The sequence below is a fragment of the Lactuca virosa genome, chromosome 4 (assembly GCF_052849685.1).
Source record: "Lactuca virosa cultivar CGN04683 chromosome 4, Lactuca_virosa_CGN04683_v6, whole genome shotgun sequence".
NCBI classification, from domain to species: domain Eukaryota; kingdom Viridiplantae; phylum Streptophyta; class Magnoliopsida; order Asterales; family Asteraceae; genus Lactuca; species Lactuca virosa.
In genome coordinates this window covers 182,380,155-182,394,058 of record NC_136429.1, presented here as the reverse complement: position 1 = coordinate 182,394,058, position 13,904 = coordinate 182,380,155, and the positions used below count along the sequence as shown (strand labels likewise).

The 13,904-nt window shown below is 38.0% G+C and overlaps 1 non-coding gene across 1 annotated transcript; it reads left to right on the top strand.

Moving 5' to 3' along the window:
* Window positions 1-1,760: 1,760 nt before the first annotated feature.
* Window positions 1,761-1,926, top strand: LOC145110667 (U1 spliceosomal RNA). The gene has a single exon (XR_013710030.1). It is a non-coding gene; the product is annotated as a U1 spliceosomal RNA (small nuclear RNA).
* The last annotated feature ends 11,978 nt before the right edge of the window (window positions 1,927-13,904 follow it).

The following is a 13,904-nucleotide window of genomic DNA, read 5'->3' as shown; positions in this document are numbered from 1 at the left end:
GATTCTATAACAATGTTAATTGAAGCATAAGCATTAGGTTCTATTACATAAAACCTATAAGCCTTGGAATGCTCATCATATCCAATAAAGATACAATCAATACCTCTTTCACCTAAATTCTTCATTTTTTGGTTCAGTCAACCTCACAACAGCCCGACAACACCAAACTTTAAGATATCCTAAGTTTGGTTTCTTTTTGTACCAAATTTCAAAGGGAGTTACCTTGTTCCTTTTGTTTGGAACTCTATTTAAAAGATAACATGCAGTAAACATAGCTTCTCCCCAGAAACCATCACTCAAACCTGAGTAAGACAACATAACGTTCACCATTTCCTTTAGAACTCTATTTTTCCTTTAAGAAATCCCATTTTGTTGAGGAGTATATGGAGAAGTTATTTCATGTATAATACCAACATATTGAAAATATCTAGGATCATAATACTCTACACCACGATCAGTGTGAAGTCTTTTGATTAAATCAATTTGTTGCGATTCAACTTCACTTTTATAAATTTTGAATTTATCAAGGGCTTCATCCTTGGAATGTAACAAGTATACATAGCAAAAACGAGAATAATCATCTATAAAAGTAACTATGTATTTCTTATTTCCTAAGGATGGAGTTGAATGCAAATCACATAGATCACTAGGAATTAATTCAAACATTACAGAGTTCCTTTTAATATTAGGAAAAGGTTGTCTACTTATTTTAGTTAACATACAAATTTTACATTTTTCTATGTTAACATCGAAAGATGGTATTAGTCCATTTTTATACATTTCAAGCATTCTTTTATAATGTACATGTCCTAAACGAGCATGACATAAAGATGAATCATCAATGCTAGAATAAGCCATGTATATAGAATCTGTAACTTTATTATTATTATTTACATTCAACCTAAACATACCATTACAATAATACCCAAACGCAACAAATGTACCACACTTAGTTAATTCATATTTATCATATTCATAGACTTGTTTATATCCACATCTATTAATTACGACACCAAAAACTAAGTTCTTTCTAAACTTAAGAACATGAATAACATTCTTAATAAGAAGAGTTTTTCCTGAACTAAAACATAAAGAAACACAACGACGACCCACAACAGGTGCTTTATTATGGTCTCCCATGTACAACACTGATCCATCATTAAGTATTTTATAATCCTTGAACCAAGAGCGATCTTTACATACATGACTCGTCGCTCTCGAGTATATCCACCATGCATGATCATCATCCTGAACATCGAATGATTCATGAATTAGTGTTACATGATATATAACAGCAGTAGTTGCAATTTCATAAAACATTTCCTGATCGCACTGCTGTTCCTATTACACGATGGTTACACTTCATCTACAACTTGACATCGGTAATACTATAGAACAAATAAGCATATTATGTGGAATTTAATTGTGACTATTTATTTGATACAAATAAAACATTGTAATTCAGAAGCATGCATTAACTTTGTCTTAATCTTCAATTTTGGAATGGACTTTTCCCATTTACCACAATCAAATATTACAATTCTTTTGAGAGGGAGAAACCATATTGATCTAACAGGCCCAGACACACTTGAAATAATGCAATTATATAACTGCCAATTGGTTGGGTGTTTTGTCATAGGATAAGGGAGCTAATGGAACACTACAATATGTGATGTGAACCTGATCCCGCGTTGGAGGTTGAAGAAAGAAAACAGAAGTTGGATTGTTGCATAAAAGTTGAGGGCAGGAGAATGGAAAACTCACCTACCTGGACAGGGTCTATAGGCGATCAAGAAGGTTCATATGGCCTAGGTTAGTGAACTCCATTGCACATTACGGAGAGGTTCCTATCTATGGTCGGCCCAATTCGGATGAACATATGTTATAAATTGTGCCAGTGGGGGCCTGCGTTCGCGCGGACCCTACCAATATCCTAGTTTCAACATCTAACCTTTTTCTTGGTTCTTTCATTGTTTTCAAATAACTTATATTTGAAAATAAATATTAAAGAGGATATGTTACAAACCGGTGCTTTCAAAATTGAGGATTTGTTCAAGGTGTAGATTTTTGTCTAGATAGGGAAGAACGTGTTGGCCAAGTGACTCCGTGTCATATTTTTCCTTTCTCGTCTTTTTAATATGAACTTTCTCTCTACATATTAATCATGAGAGCTGCTCTTGTAAAACCTATCCCTGGCTATGTTGGTTACTCTATCTGGACAGGGCTTTGTAAGAATGGGGAAACCGTAAAATACAATGTGACACTTCAAAAACTAAAATCCACTGCACTTTGGGTTGTTTGTAACAAGAAAAGAAATATGTGATTTCTGAAAGGCTTCAATATAGACACAAATATAGCTCATATGTGTCGGATTATCGCGCATCACCTTAGTTAGTAAGCATCCACAAGAAGGCCAAATCATTAATGTTGGGAGTTCATGTCAAATAGGATTGTTTGACTCCTGTCGGAAATACCATCCCACGAATATGCTAAGATTTTCACTACACATACAAAACTAGGATGCATAAAAACGATAACAATGTCTAAGAAATATAGAAACAAACGTACCAATATAAGAAAGTGTAAATGACAATTAATCAACACATGAGACAAGAGCATTTAATTAACGTTTTTCCACCATCGCGGACAAGGTCGAACAAAAGATTTTAGGGCGTATAAAATTTAAAAAGTTTAGGCCCTAAGACTAACAGATATATAAAATACCAAAATGTGTCCCTTTAGCCATTTAATTCTAACATGTCTAAGTCCACCATTAAAATATTTATATCATGAAATTTTTATTTAAACTATATTTGTAACATTCAGTTTTGAGGTATGTTTTATTTTTTTTAATTTAAAATTCAACTTTGGGAGTCGACATGACGTGGGGAAGGATAGCCACGACGTGGCGAGGCATTTTCCTGTTGCGGGTCTCTTTTGGCTCGCCACGACATGGCTAGGAAGGCCATGATATGGTCGCCACTGACGTTTCAAACCCTAATTTTCAGGTATTGCACCCTATTTAAAGGAATGTGGAGGCTAGGGTTTGCTCACCCTCAGCCTCGGCCACCCTCTTTTACTCAGAAGAAACCCTACTTCCTTTCCTCCATTGTTGAAGCTTTCTTGAGTACTTCTGAGAGATCTTGAAAGAAGAAGCAAGAAGGAGTATGCCAAGGATCAGCAAGAAAGTCCCTACCTTCCTTCCTAGCTCGATTATGGACCCTTGTAAGTGTTCAAGGTTCCACCTTTTTGATAATCAGTTGCTATATCGTGGATTTTGTCGCAATTTCTTTATAATCTAATTTGATGGGATGGTGATATTTCATAAAGGTTGCAACTCTATGAATTTCTGGAACATTTGGAGTATTTCATGGTTTGTATATGACGTTTGGTTGGTTGTTTGAGCCATGCGTAAGTTTTGGCCATAAACCCCATTTTGACCTAAGTTGAGTCAAGGACATGCATTGGACATGCATGTCTAAAAAAACACCAATCTTTAAGTAGGTTTTAGTGTTATAAGCTCTTCTAGAGCAAATCGGTTTTAGACTTAAGGGATTAAGTGCTTCTTGGTTAAGCCCATGCCATGGTTGTGCTTTATGGACCTAAGACTTGAGATCTAGAGCCCCCGGTGAGTCTTAAGGGATAAATTTGGAAAGTTTATCCATTTTGACTATAATAATGATCAGATCTGGACTTTGGAACATTTGGGATTGGAGGATTCGGCTTAACCCATTAAAAAACTTTGAACCCAGTTCCGACGGCGTGGCAACTGAGGGAAAACATGTATGTTTTGTCGTTTGAGGGCCACGACATGGAGATTCAACTTTGACCGTTAACTTTGACTTTTGACTTGCATTGACTTTTGGTCAAACCCCTAGTTTTGGAAGGAGAGCTAGGGGTGTACTTTGTACAACTGTATAGGTGGTTTATAGCATTTGTATTCGCGACAATAGGAGTAGTAGTGGTTGATCATCGTTTGTTAGTTGAGTCTCTTCACTATACTCATGGGTCGAAGAAACCAATGCCGACCCATTGGATTACATTTGCAGGATGATAGTTGTCTTTGTGACACTTGCTGATATGCATGTATGTTCTTGTTGTCTTTGTGACTCTTACTGATATGATTGTATTCTTAGTTGCAAGGTTGAAATAGACTCATTACCGGTTGAAAGATATCGAAGGGGGTGAAATAGACCCAGTATTGGTTGAAAGATACCGAAGGGGTTAAAATAGACACAGTACTGGTTGAAAGATACTGAAGGGGTGAAATAGACCCAATTTAGATTCAAGCTATTATGTATGTTTGGTATACGGTATTTTATGGAAACTCATTAATCTTCGTGCTTACAGTTTTATGTTTACAGTTTCAGGTACTTCTGGCTCGAAAGGGAAGGGCCTGACATGATCGCACTGTATCCACCAACATTCTGCAATATATGACATGATTTGTACTCTGATAACTATTTTATACATTATCACATTTTGATGGATTCTGGAATGAATGAATGATGTTTCTGTTAGTTTAAAAATAAAATTTTAACATAGTAATTTTTGGGATGTTACAATATTTTATTATCATCAACTCTCCAATTTCGGTTAACAAACATCACATAATAACTTTCAAATTGCATGTCCAAATATCTTCTATCATTCAAATTACACTTTCAAAGACTCTTTATTATGTTACCACCAAGCCCCAATCATGATAAATAATCATGGATTCAATATTTCTACTCATGATGAAAAACATGTATTCTTTCATCTTGCCATCGTTGGTCAATAATCACAGTGTCCATTCATAAGTGCACACAAAGAACACACCAAAATATACTTAACTATTCTGTCTCTTTTGTATTTTCATAGAGAGTAGTTGCTTGTTGGCTCAACTTTATATGTTTTTTCTAGTAGTTATGGCCGAACTGTAGATGTGAAATCTAAAAGCTTTATCAAAACAACCAAAAAAGAACAAATAAAAAAAGTGAAACTTACAAAAAAAAAATTATATATCAATAAAAAGACAAGGAATGTGAGAAGTAAATGGCTAAAAAAGGAATACCTCACTGAATAAACACGTGGGTTCAGGATAACCACCACATAGTAAAAGTTCTCTTTTTCAAACAATATTTTTAGAAAACAAAAAGTTTTTTGTTGAATTTCCTTGAGTTTTGTTCTTTTCTTTGAGAAAACCTGGCATAATAACGAATATACCCCCTTTAGAGTTAAACGTAAACTATTGTTCCTATGGGATCAAACTTGGACTCCTGCATACTACCTCCGTCCCAAATTGATAGTCCACTTTTGACTTTTGAAGTCTTTTTTCTTCAACTTTGACCTTAAATATTTTTGTTTTTGATAGATAATACTTGATGCAAAATATATAAATGAATTGTATTTTAAATGTTTTTTCATTGTAATAAGTTTTATCAAGTAATATATAACACAAATAAAAATATTTAAGGTCAAAGTTGAAGAAAAAAAGACTTCAAAAGTCAAAAGGGGACTATCAATTTGGGACGGAGGGAGTATAAGCCTAGTAGTTTAACTTCTACATTACATCCATTTTTGTTATAAATGTCGAAACTATATATATCTGTCACACCCCGAAACCAGAATGGCGGAAACGTTCCGGGGTGGAGGACGTCATGCGTAGTATCACAACAATTGTATAGCAAGCATAGTAAACACAACCAAACATTGAATACAAATATGAAAAAGTGTTTACATCAGTTTAAAACTTGTTTTAAGTACATCAAAAGTATGTAATCATATAATAATATAACTCTTATTGCTCCGGCTCCTCAAAATCCAGCAGGTACCTGTCTACTGATTCCCTGAGAATACAAGCGGTTTGAAAGAATATCAGCATAAAGCTGGTGAGTTCATAAGCATTTAGTTTTGGTGAAAAATGTTCCTTCGAAATCCTTTTGAAAAGTGTTCCTTAAGAAAATCCCATATTTTCTTACGAAAAGTAGTGTTGAAAGAGTATCTAGCGGTAGAAAGTAAACCATCAGTTTTAGAAATGCTAGTGTTATCCTGGGAAAATCCTATATTTTCCCTAAAAACAGGTTATCTGTACTAGAGGTTGAGATGCCAGTCTAGAGATCCCTGATTACTATTAGTATATATAAAAGTAGTTTTATTACTCAAAATAAAACAAATGAAGATTAGAGTCCGTAGACGAAAAATAGTTTATACTTGTTTTGTGAGTCGTATAACCATACTTGATATGACCGAGAGACCTTTATAACGTTCTTCAGGCGTTAAGCTAAATGAAATTTGTTCACCCCAGGCGTGCCCGCCTAACTGTAGCTAGTAGTTCAGGTGTGGGATTGTTAGTCCCGAATAGATCTATTCACAAATCTCACGCTCTCCCTCCAGGAGACTCTGGTTATACTAAAAGGATTTATCACTGTACACCTAAGAGAAACAGTATTGAAGTAGAGCCTCACAATTCTGTATAATCTAGTTTACTAGCGTGAAAGAGTATGAAACAGTAATTATCCTTGAATAAATGTACTTTATACTTCTGAGAAAACATATATAACATAAACTAAATCTGCCATAGTTTATATATACTCATCCATGAAATCTAATTTAGTAGAGACTGTCTAGAGGGTTATCCCAAACTATACCCATTATAGTTTATTAGAGTTGATATGGAAATGCTTTGTAAAACCTTTCTGAAAGCCGTGAAGTTAAATTTCCGAAATAACAGTTTCCCTTATTCTCAACGTATTACAAAAGGGATTAAGTATACGAGTATGTTATTAAACGTGGAAATCGTTGGACTGTATTAATAAGTTTAAAACTTAATAAAATACTTTGAGTTTAGCTTGTATTCCCCCCTGAAAACATTAAAACCACGGAAAAAGGTAGGGGTATGAACTCACAGTTTGACGTAAGACCCGAGCGTAAGGTCGGTGTGAATGCTGAGTGTCAACTGATGTTTCGTACGCAAGTGGATCCTATTAACATATGATAATACATATATGCATTAGATGGGGACATAACACTATTTGTTATGGAAGGAAACCACCTTTGGGACTAGGAAAACACTTGAAACAAAGTGTTAGAATCACACGTGATTGAAGATGGGGAGTTTGCGGCCGTAATAAGGAGTATACGGTCAGGGGTTTGCGGCCCAACAGGGTTTACGGCCCACAAGTTTGCGGCCCAAGTGTTTGTGGTCCATGGGTTTACGGCCTATGGGTTTTCGGCCGTAAACACTTGGTGAAAGGTGCGATTTTCGGTGTTTCAAGGTCCTTTCTAGCCTCTTGGAAGTGTTCTAAGCCTTGTGCCCAGCTCAAGGAAGAGCTTAAAAGCCAATAATCGACCAAAAAGGGAGTTTACGGCCATTGAAGGGATTACGGCCGTAAACTCATTTCGTGTTCATGATTTGGGTCGATTTTTAGGCGAAAATCGATGGTTTCTAGCGGATATCAAGTACAGATGGTAGTTACTTACTGTTAAGGAGCTTGGAATGAGGTTTTTAGCCACCAAGAACTAGTGTGTGTTCTTAGTGTTCTTGGTGAGAGACAAAATCTAGACAAAGATGAGATTTAATGAGATAGGAACATGGATTTACCACTAGATAGAGGAATGAAGCAACAATTAGAGGTGAAAAACACTTACCACTTGGAGATCTTGAAGAATTTTCGATGAAGGTAGAGAGAGAAAGCCTTTAGAGTGCTTAAAGCTTGAAATGAAGGCCACTCATCCTTTATATAGGGGTGAGTTTACGGCCAAGGGGTGGGGGGTTTACGGCCGTGAACATGGTTTACGGTCGTAAACTGAGTTTGCGGTCGTAAACTCCTCTCGAATGGGGTGTTTGGCCCGGATGCTATGTTTTGACTTAGAAACCTCGATTTTGAACCCAAAACTTAATTGGACCGAGCCTAGAATATTTAATTAAGCTCAAAATAATGACAGCAAGAGCAGAAATAAATTCCAGAATGATTTATTTTTAACGATTTTGAACGAAAGAAATTTCGGGTTGTCACAATATATATATATATATATATATATATATATATATATATATATATATATATATATATATATATATATATATATATATATATATATATAAACTCAAAAAGGTTAAGAACCATATGAACCATTTTTTAAATGTTTTCATTAAGATTTTTTTGGACAAATCCAATATTTATATTGTATTAAGAAAACTTTTTCATTCCCTAGTATTCAACTAGTTGCTACTTATCGTCGGACCACCGTTGGACCGCCGCCGAACTAACACCAAATTCAGTCGCATTTTTTGGTCGTATTCACAACTCAATAGAACAAATATTGTAGCTCCCATTTCTTTGGTAATACTTTCTAACACATACAATTTCATTTTTGTAACCAAATATAGAAAATTTAATAAAGAAATAAAATCATGCATTGAGAAATTCAATTTTCTCTCTTTTAAATGGTAGACTTCTTAAAAAAATGTGTCGTTTATAAAACATATTCACAATTTAAAATATCATGTTCACAGTTTAATAGACATATTAATTCATTAATACGCACTTTGATTTTTTTCATGCATACATTAATTCATATTTTAACACAAAATTTATATAATATATACAATTTAATAGAATCGATTTTTAGTTTAATACATAAAATTCACAATATAATGCAATCCATTATACACTAATTCACAAATTCAAATATGAGAACCTCAAACTCTACCACCACCACTAAGTACCACATACCGCCACTAACTACATGTGCCACTTTCGCAATCATCCTTCTTTCCGAATATATAAAATTATGGATTCATATTGTAAATATTATATTCACAGTTTAATAAACCAATTAATTTACAAATTACGAGTTTAATGCAAAATAATTTTAAAAACTAATATAATGTTACATATTTATACAAAACAAAAAATAAATATATTCACAAAAAAATAATACAAACATTTGTACATAAATCAGTAATATTTTAACTTAAAATTCATAAAAAATTCAGAGCTTAATACATTTATTTCACAGCTTAATACAGTCAGTTCATAGTTTAGAGCAAAAAGTTCACAACTTAATATAATAAATCCATTGTTTAATACACATAAATTAAATATTCACGGTCATATTCTCAACTTAAAACTTACATTATACTTTCAGATCTATAGGATAGTGTTTTTTTAAGTTGATTTACACAAATATTCACGGTTTAAATTTTACATATTTTATTCAAAATTATATAAAATATAATATGTGTATAATGGTTCTTTCATCTCACATTTCTGAAGCAAACAAAAAATTACAGCTTAATACAATCAATTTATATGCGAAGGATCATCCATATTAGTGGTTGTGTCCACATAAGATGTTTCCACATTGTCACCAAGACTTCCAGTCTCCTCGAAAGTCGACTTGACCGGAGAGTCCCTCTAGAATGAATCGAAGCCCATATCATCAGTACGAAGTGGGGATTGAGACTTACCACTATCCTCAAAGTCTGTTTCGAGAACTGCCTTATCCAAAGTATCCTCCACTTGTTTGCGCTTTTTGGTGATTTTCTTCACCATGTCTATAGCTCTTCATTTCTTTGATGATGGAGAAACAGGAGCTGGAATTTCCCGAATAAGCACCCCCTTGCGATTTAGTTGAGGTTTGCGAATTTTCTTGACCTTTGATGCGAAAGTCTCTTTGGGAGAAGAAACAGATTGCTCAATCACTGGTTCGATACAAGGCTGCCTCTCAGGAGAATGACGAGGCCTATGTACCATTTTTTTCAACTTTTTGAGAACTCTAGACTTTGAAGGCATGACTACCTTTGCTAGTTGAGAAACCTTTTCATGAACAGGCTGAACAGGAGCAGGCTTCGATGTACTAGCCTTCTTTGTAACCTTCTTTAGTGTAGAATCAGAAGCCGGCTTCAATGGACTAGCCTAAACAACTTTCTTAGAACCCTTAGTCTTTTTGGAAGGACCAGCAACACCCTTCGCCAATAACACACCAGTCTCAATCGAAGGATTAATTGTTTGAAGATAGGCAACAAGTAGAGAATTAGCAGGACCCACTTCGCGAAGCATTGCATCAGGTATCCTTGCAACTGTGGGAAAAACTTTTGAATCATCCTCCACAATCTTAGTATGTTGATAGACCACGAACTCAGCTCTAGGATCATCATTAGGAACCATGATCCTTTCCTTTTCGTAGATATACTTCAAAATTAAGCTCCAATAATGAGCACGTGAAACGCCATTCACCACATTTGTGTTAGCAATGTTGTTTCCAAACTCTTGCCATAGTTGAGTTGCATAATCAACCTGTAAATCATAATACAATCATGCGACCATAGCATAAACCTCTAGTTTTGCTATATCCAATCCAACACTTCGACCTGTCAAGCATCGAAGGAAAATACGAAAGAGAAAATTCCAGATACATGGAAGAGAGGATTTCTTGAAGTCACTCATTCTTGTAAGAGGTGGTTGATAACCCATCTCATTGAACATATGAACCACCTGCTCATTAGTAACCTCATAGAAAGTTTCGACATTAGGAATGTTCAATATTTTGGCGAATGCTTCTTGGTCAATTTGTACGTCTTCTCAATGGTCAGTTGAAAAGTAACCACCGTGGTTGTCTTGTTAAACACAATCGTGGAACCAGCAAGTGTTAACCATGTCATCAGAACAGAGAAGGATGCCGACATAGCAGTAGATAAGACAGAATGATTCAAGGCAACGATGAGCATCTTCAGGATACTTGCTAACATTAGGTTAAACTTGGTAATTAGTGCTCTGGATCTTCATCAGTGGTTGTGAAGTGGCATCATAGGTTGTTTGAGAAGGATCAACATTCATGTTGATAGCCGTCATTGTTAGGGTTTGAAGCTTTGAGAATAAAAGGAAAGAGAATTAGGGAAAATCTTGATTCCGATCGTGTAAAGTTGGAATAAGATGATCCCAAACCCTTTTATACGTAAACCCCAAGTTTGAATTTGAAGCAGTTAAGAATTAAATGCATGTCGCGTGGTGCCTTAAAAACCGGTCCTGTAGTCGTAAAGTTCTGCACGTCTGAAAAGTGATGAGCACTTTTTCCTTGAAAACCGTAAAGCAACCAAACGGTCACATCAATTAGTCGTTTTGCATGCCCCAAGAGGATAAGAACCGTTAGAGAACCTTCAGCATGGAGGTTGGGCTCTTTCGCTTTTGGGTTACGAAGCGAAGTTATATGCCAGACCTTTCGAAATCATCAGCCTGAGTTGGTATTACTCAGAACCTCAAGGATTTCAGTGTGTGCATAAGTGTACAAAAGAATGAGATAAGAGCAAGATAAAAAAAAATTTAGATCTATGATGGCAATTAAACATTGACACAAAGGCAGTTAGACCCCACATAGTTCGAATCCCAAGTGGGGGAGAACTAATTGTCTAGGGCGAAGGCACCAGATTGGGATCAAGGTTTTGTTTACCTGCCAGGGCTTGGCAGTACATTCAGCACGGGTGTGCGGGTTATCTAGCGTATATAGTGGATACGCGGTTCAGGGATCAAATTTCAATTTTAGAGGTTCCAGTAGTCAGGGAGTTTGCTGGCGTGTTCCCTGAGGAGTTACCCGGAGTGCCTCCGGAGAGACAGGTCGAGTTTAGGATCGACCTAGTGCCAGTTGCAGCCCCTATCACTAAGGCATCATACCGGTTGGCACCACCGGAGATGCAGGAGCTGTCATCACAGCTGCAGGAACTGCTGGGCAAGTAGTTCATTCGTCCGAGCAGTTCTCCGTGGGGAGCGTCGATTCTCTTCATCAGGAAGAAGGATGGTTCACACAGGATGTGCATCGACTACCGGGAGTTGAATAAGCTAACGGTGAAGAACCGTTATCCACTCCCAAGGATATATGATCTATTCGATCAGTTGCAGGGGCATCTTGGTTCTCCAAGATAGACCTGAGGTCCAGGTATCATCGGGTCAGGGTTAGGGAGGAAGATGTTGAGAAGACCACGTTCCGGACTCGTTATGGACATTACAAGCTCGTGGTGATGTCGTTTGGGATAACCAACGCGCCGGCGGTATTTATGGACCTGATGAATCGGGTCTGCAGACCGATGCTCGATCGCTCGGTCATTGTGTTCATAGACGATATTTTGGTGTACTCCAAGAACCGTGAGCAGCATGAGGAGCATCTTCGGGAGCTATTTGGAGTTTTGAGGCGAGAACGACTTTATGCCAAGTTCTCAAAGTGCGAGTTTTGGTTACGAGAGGTTCAGTTCCTTGGACACCTTGTTAACCAGGAGGGGATTTTTGTCGATCCGATCAAACTCGAGGCGGTTATGCAGTGGGAAGTTCTGAAATCTCCCTCGGATATCAGGAGCTTCTTGGGATTGGCAGGGTACTACTGGAGATTCATACATGATTTCTCCAAGATTGTAGTACCCCTCACTCGTATGACGAGGAAGGGGGTGGATTTCCGGTGGGGCCTCGAGCAACAGAGGGCATTTGAGACCCTTAGACAATGACTATGCGAGGCTTTAGTCTTGACTCTCCCGGAGGGAGTTGAGGATTTTGTAATGTTTTGTGACGTATCCATCACAGGACTGGGAGCGGTCCTCATACTGATAGGACGGGTGATAGCCTACGTGTCGCGGCAGCTAAAGCCACACGAGATGAGATATCCTACTCACGATCTGGAGTTGGGAGCGGTGGTATTCGCTCTCAAAATTTAGAGACATTACCTCTATGGGGTCCGTTGTACCATATACACGGACCACAAGAGCCTGAGACACATCATGGATCAGCCGAACCTGAACATGAGACAGCACAGGTGGCTGGATGTAGTCAAGGACTACGACCGTGAGATCCTTTACCACCCAGGTGAAGCGAACGTGGTTGCGGACACTCTGATCTGCAAGTCAGCAGGATCTTCTACCCCAGTGACATGTATGAGGATATCCATGAATTCTCCACTTGTGAGCTTGATCAGGGAAGCTCAGGCAGAGGGTATGCGCCAGGAGAACTGGAAGCTTGGGAGGATTAAGGGTGAGAACACCCGATTTGTGCAGGATAGCCGGAAATTATTGACTCGCTGCGGTTGGGTCTGGGTTCTGATGTCTGGTGGGGTCAAACAGATTATATTGGAGGAGGCTCATAAGTCTCGCTTATCAATTCACCCGGGGGCCACCACGATGTATCGGGATTTGCAATTAAGTTACTGGTGGCCGTGCATGAAGCGAGAAATCACTTGGTACGTGGAGAGGTGCCTGACCTGCAGGATGGTCAAGGCCGAGCGCCAGAGGTCACATGGAAAGCTGCAGCCTCTAGAGGTTCCCATGTGGAAGTGGGAACAGATCACGATGGATTTTATCACCAAGCTGCCGAGGACGGCGAAGGGCTTCGACGCTATTTGGGTCATCGTGGATCGATTGACCAAGAGCGCCCACTTTTTAATGATACAGGAGAGTTCATCGGCCAAGAAGCTGACCGACGTGTATATCCGCGAGATCGTTGCTCGCCACGGGATGTCGGTCTCTATTGTCTCAGACCGCGATGTTCGGTTCACCTCCCGTTTCTGGCAGAAGTTCCACGAGGAACTGGGCACGCGATTTCACTTCAGTACAGCATATCATCCGCAGACCGACGGCCAGAATGAGCGGACCATACAGACTCTCAAGGATATGCTGAGAGCCTGCGTTATTGACTTCGGTGGGAGATGGGACTCCTACCTACCCCTTACAGAGTTCTCCTACAATAACAACTTTCATTCCAGTATTGGTGCTCCACCATACGAGCTGCTGTATGGACGGAGATATCGCACCCCAGTCTGTTGGGGTGAGATCGGTCACAGGGTGATGGGACGGACAGAGTTAGTGTTGGATTAGATGTCTAAGCCCATAACTATTATTGGTATGTACTCGACCCGAGAGTAGCATGGTCATTTGGGTTGCA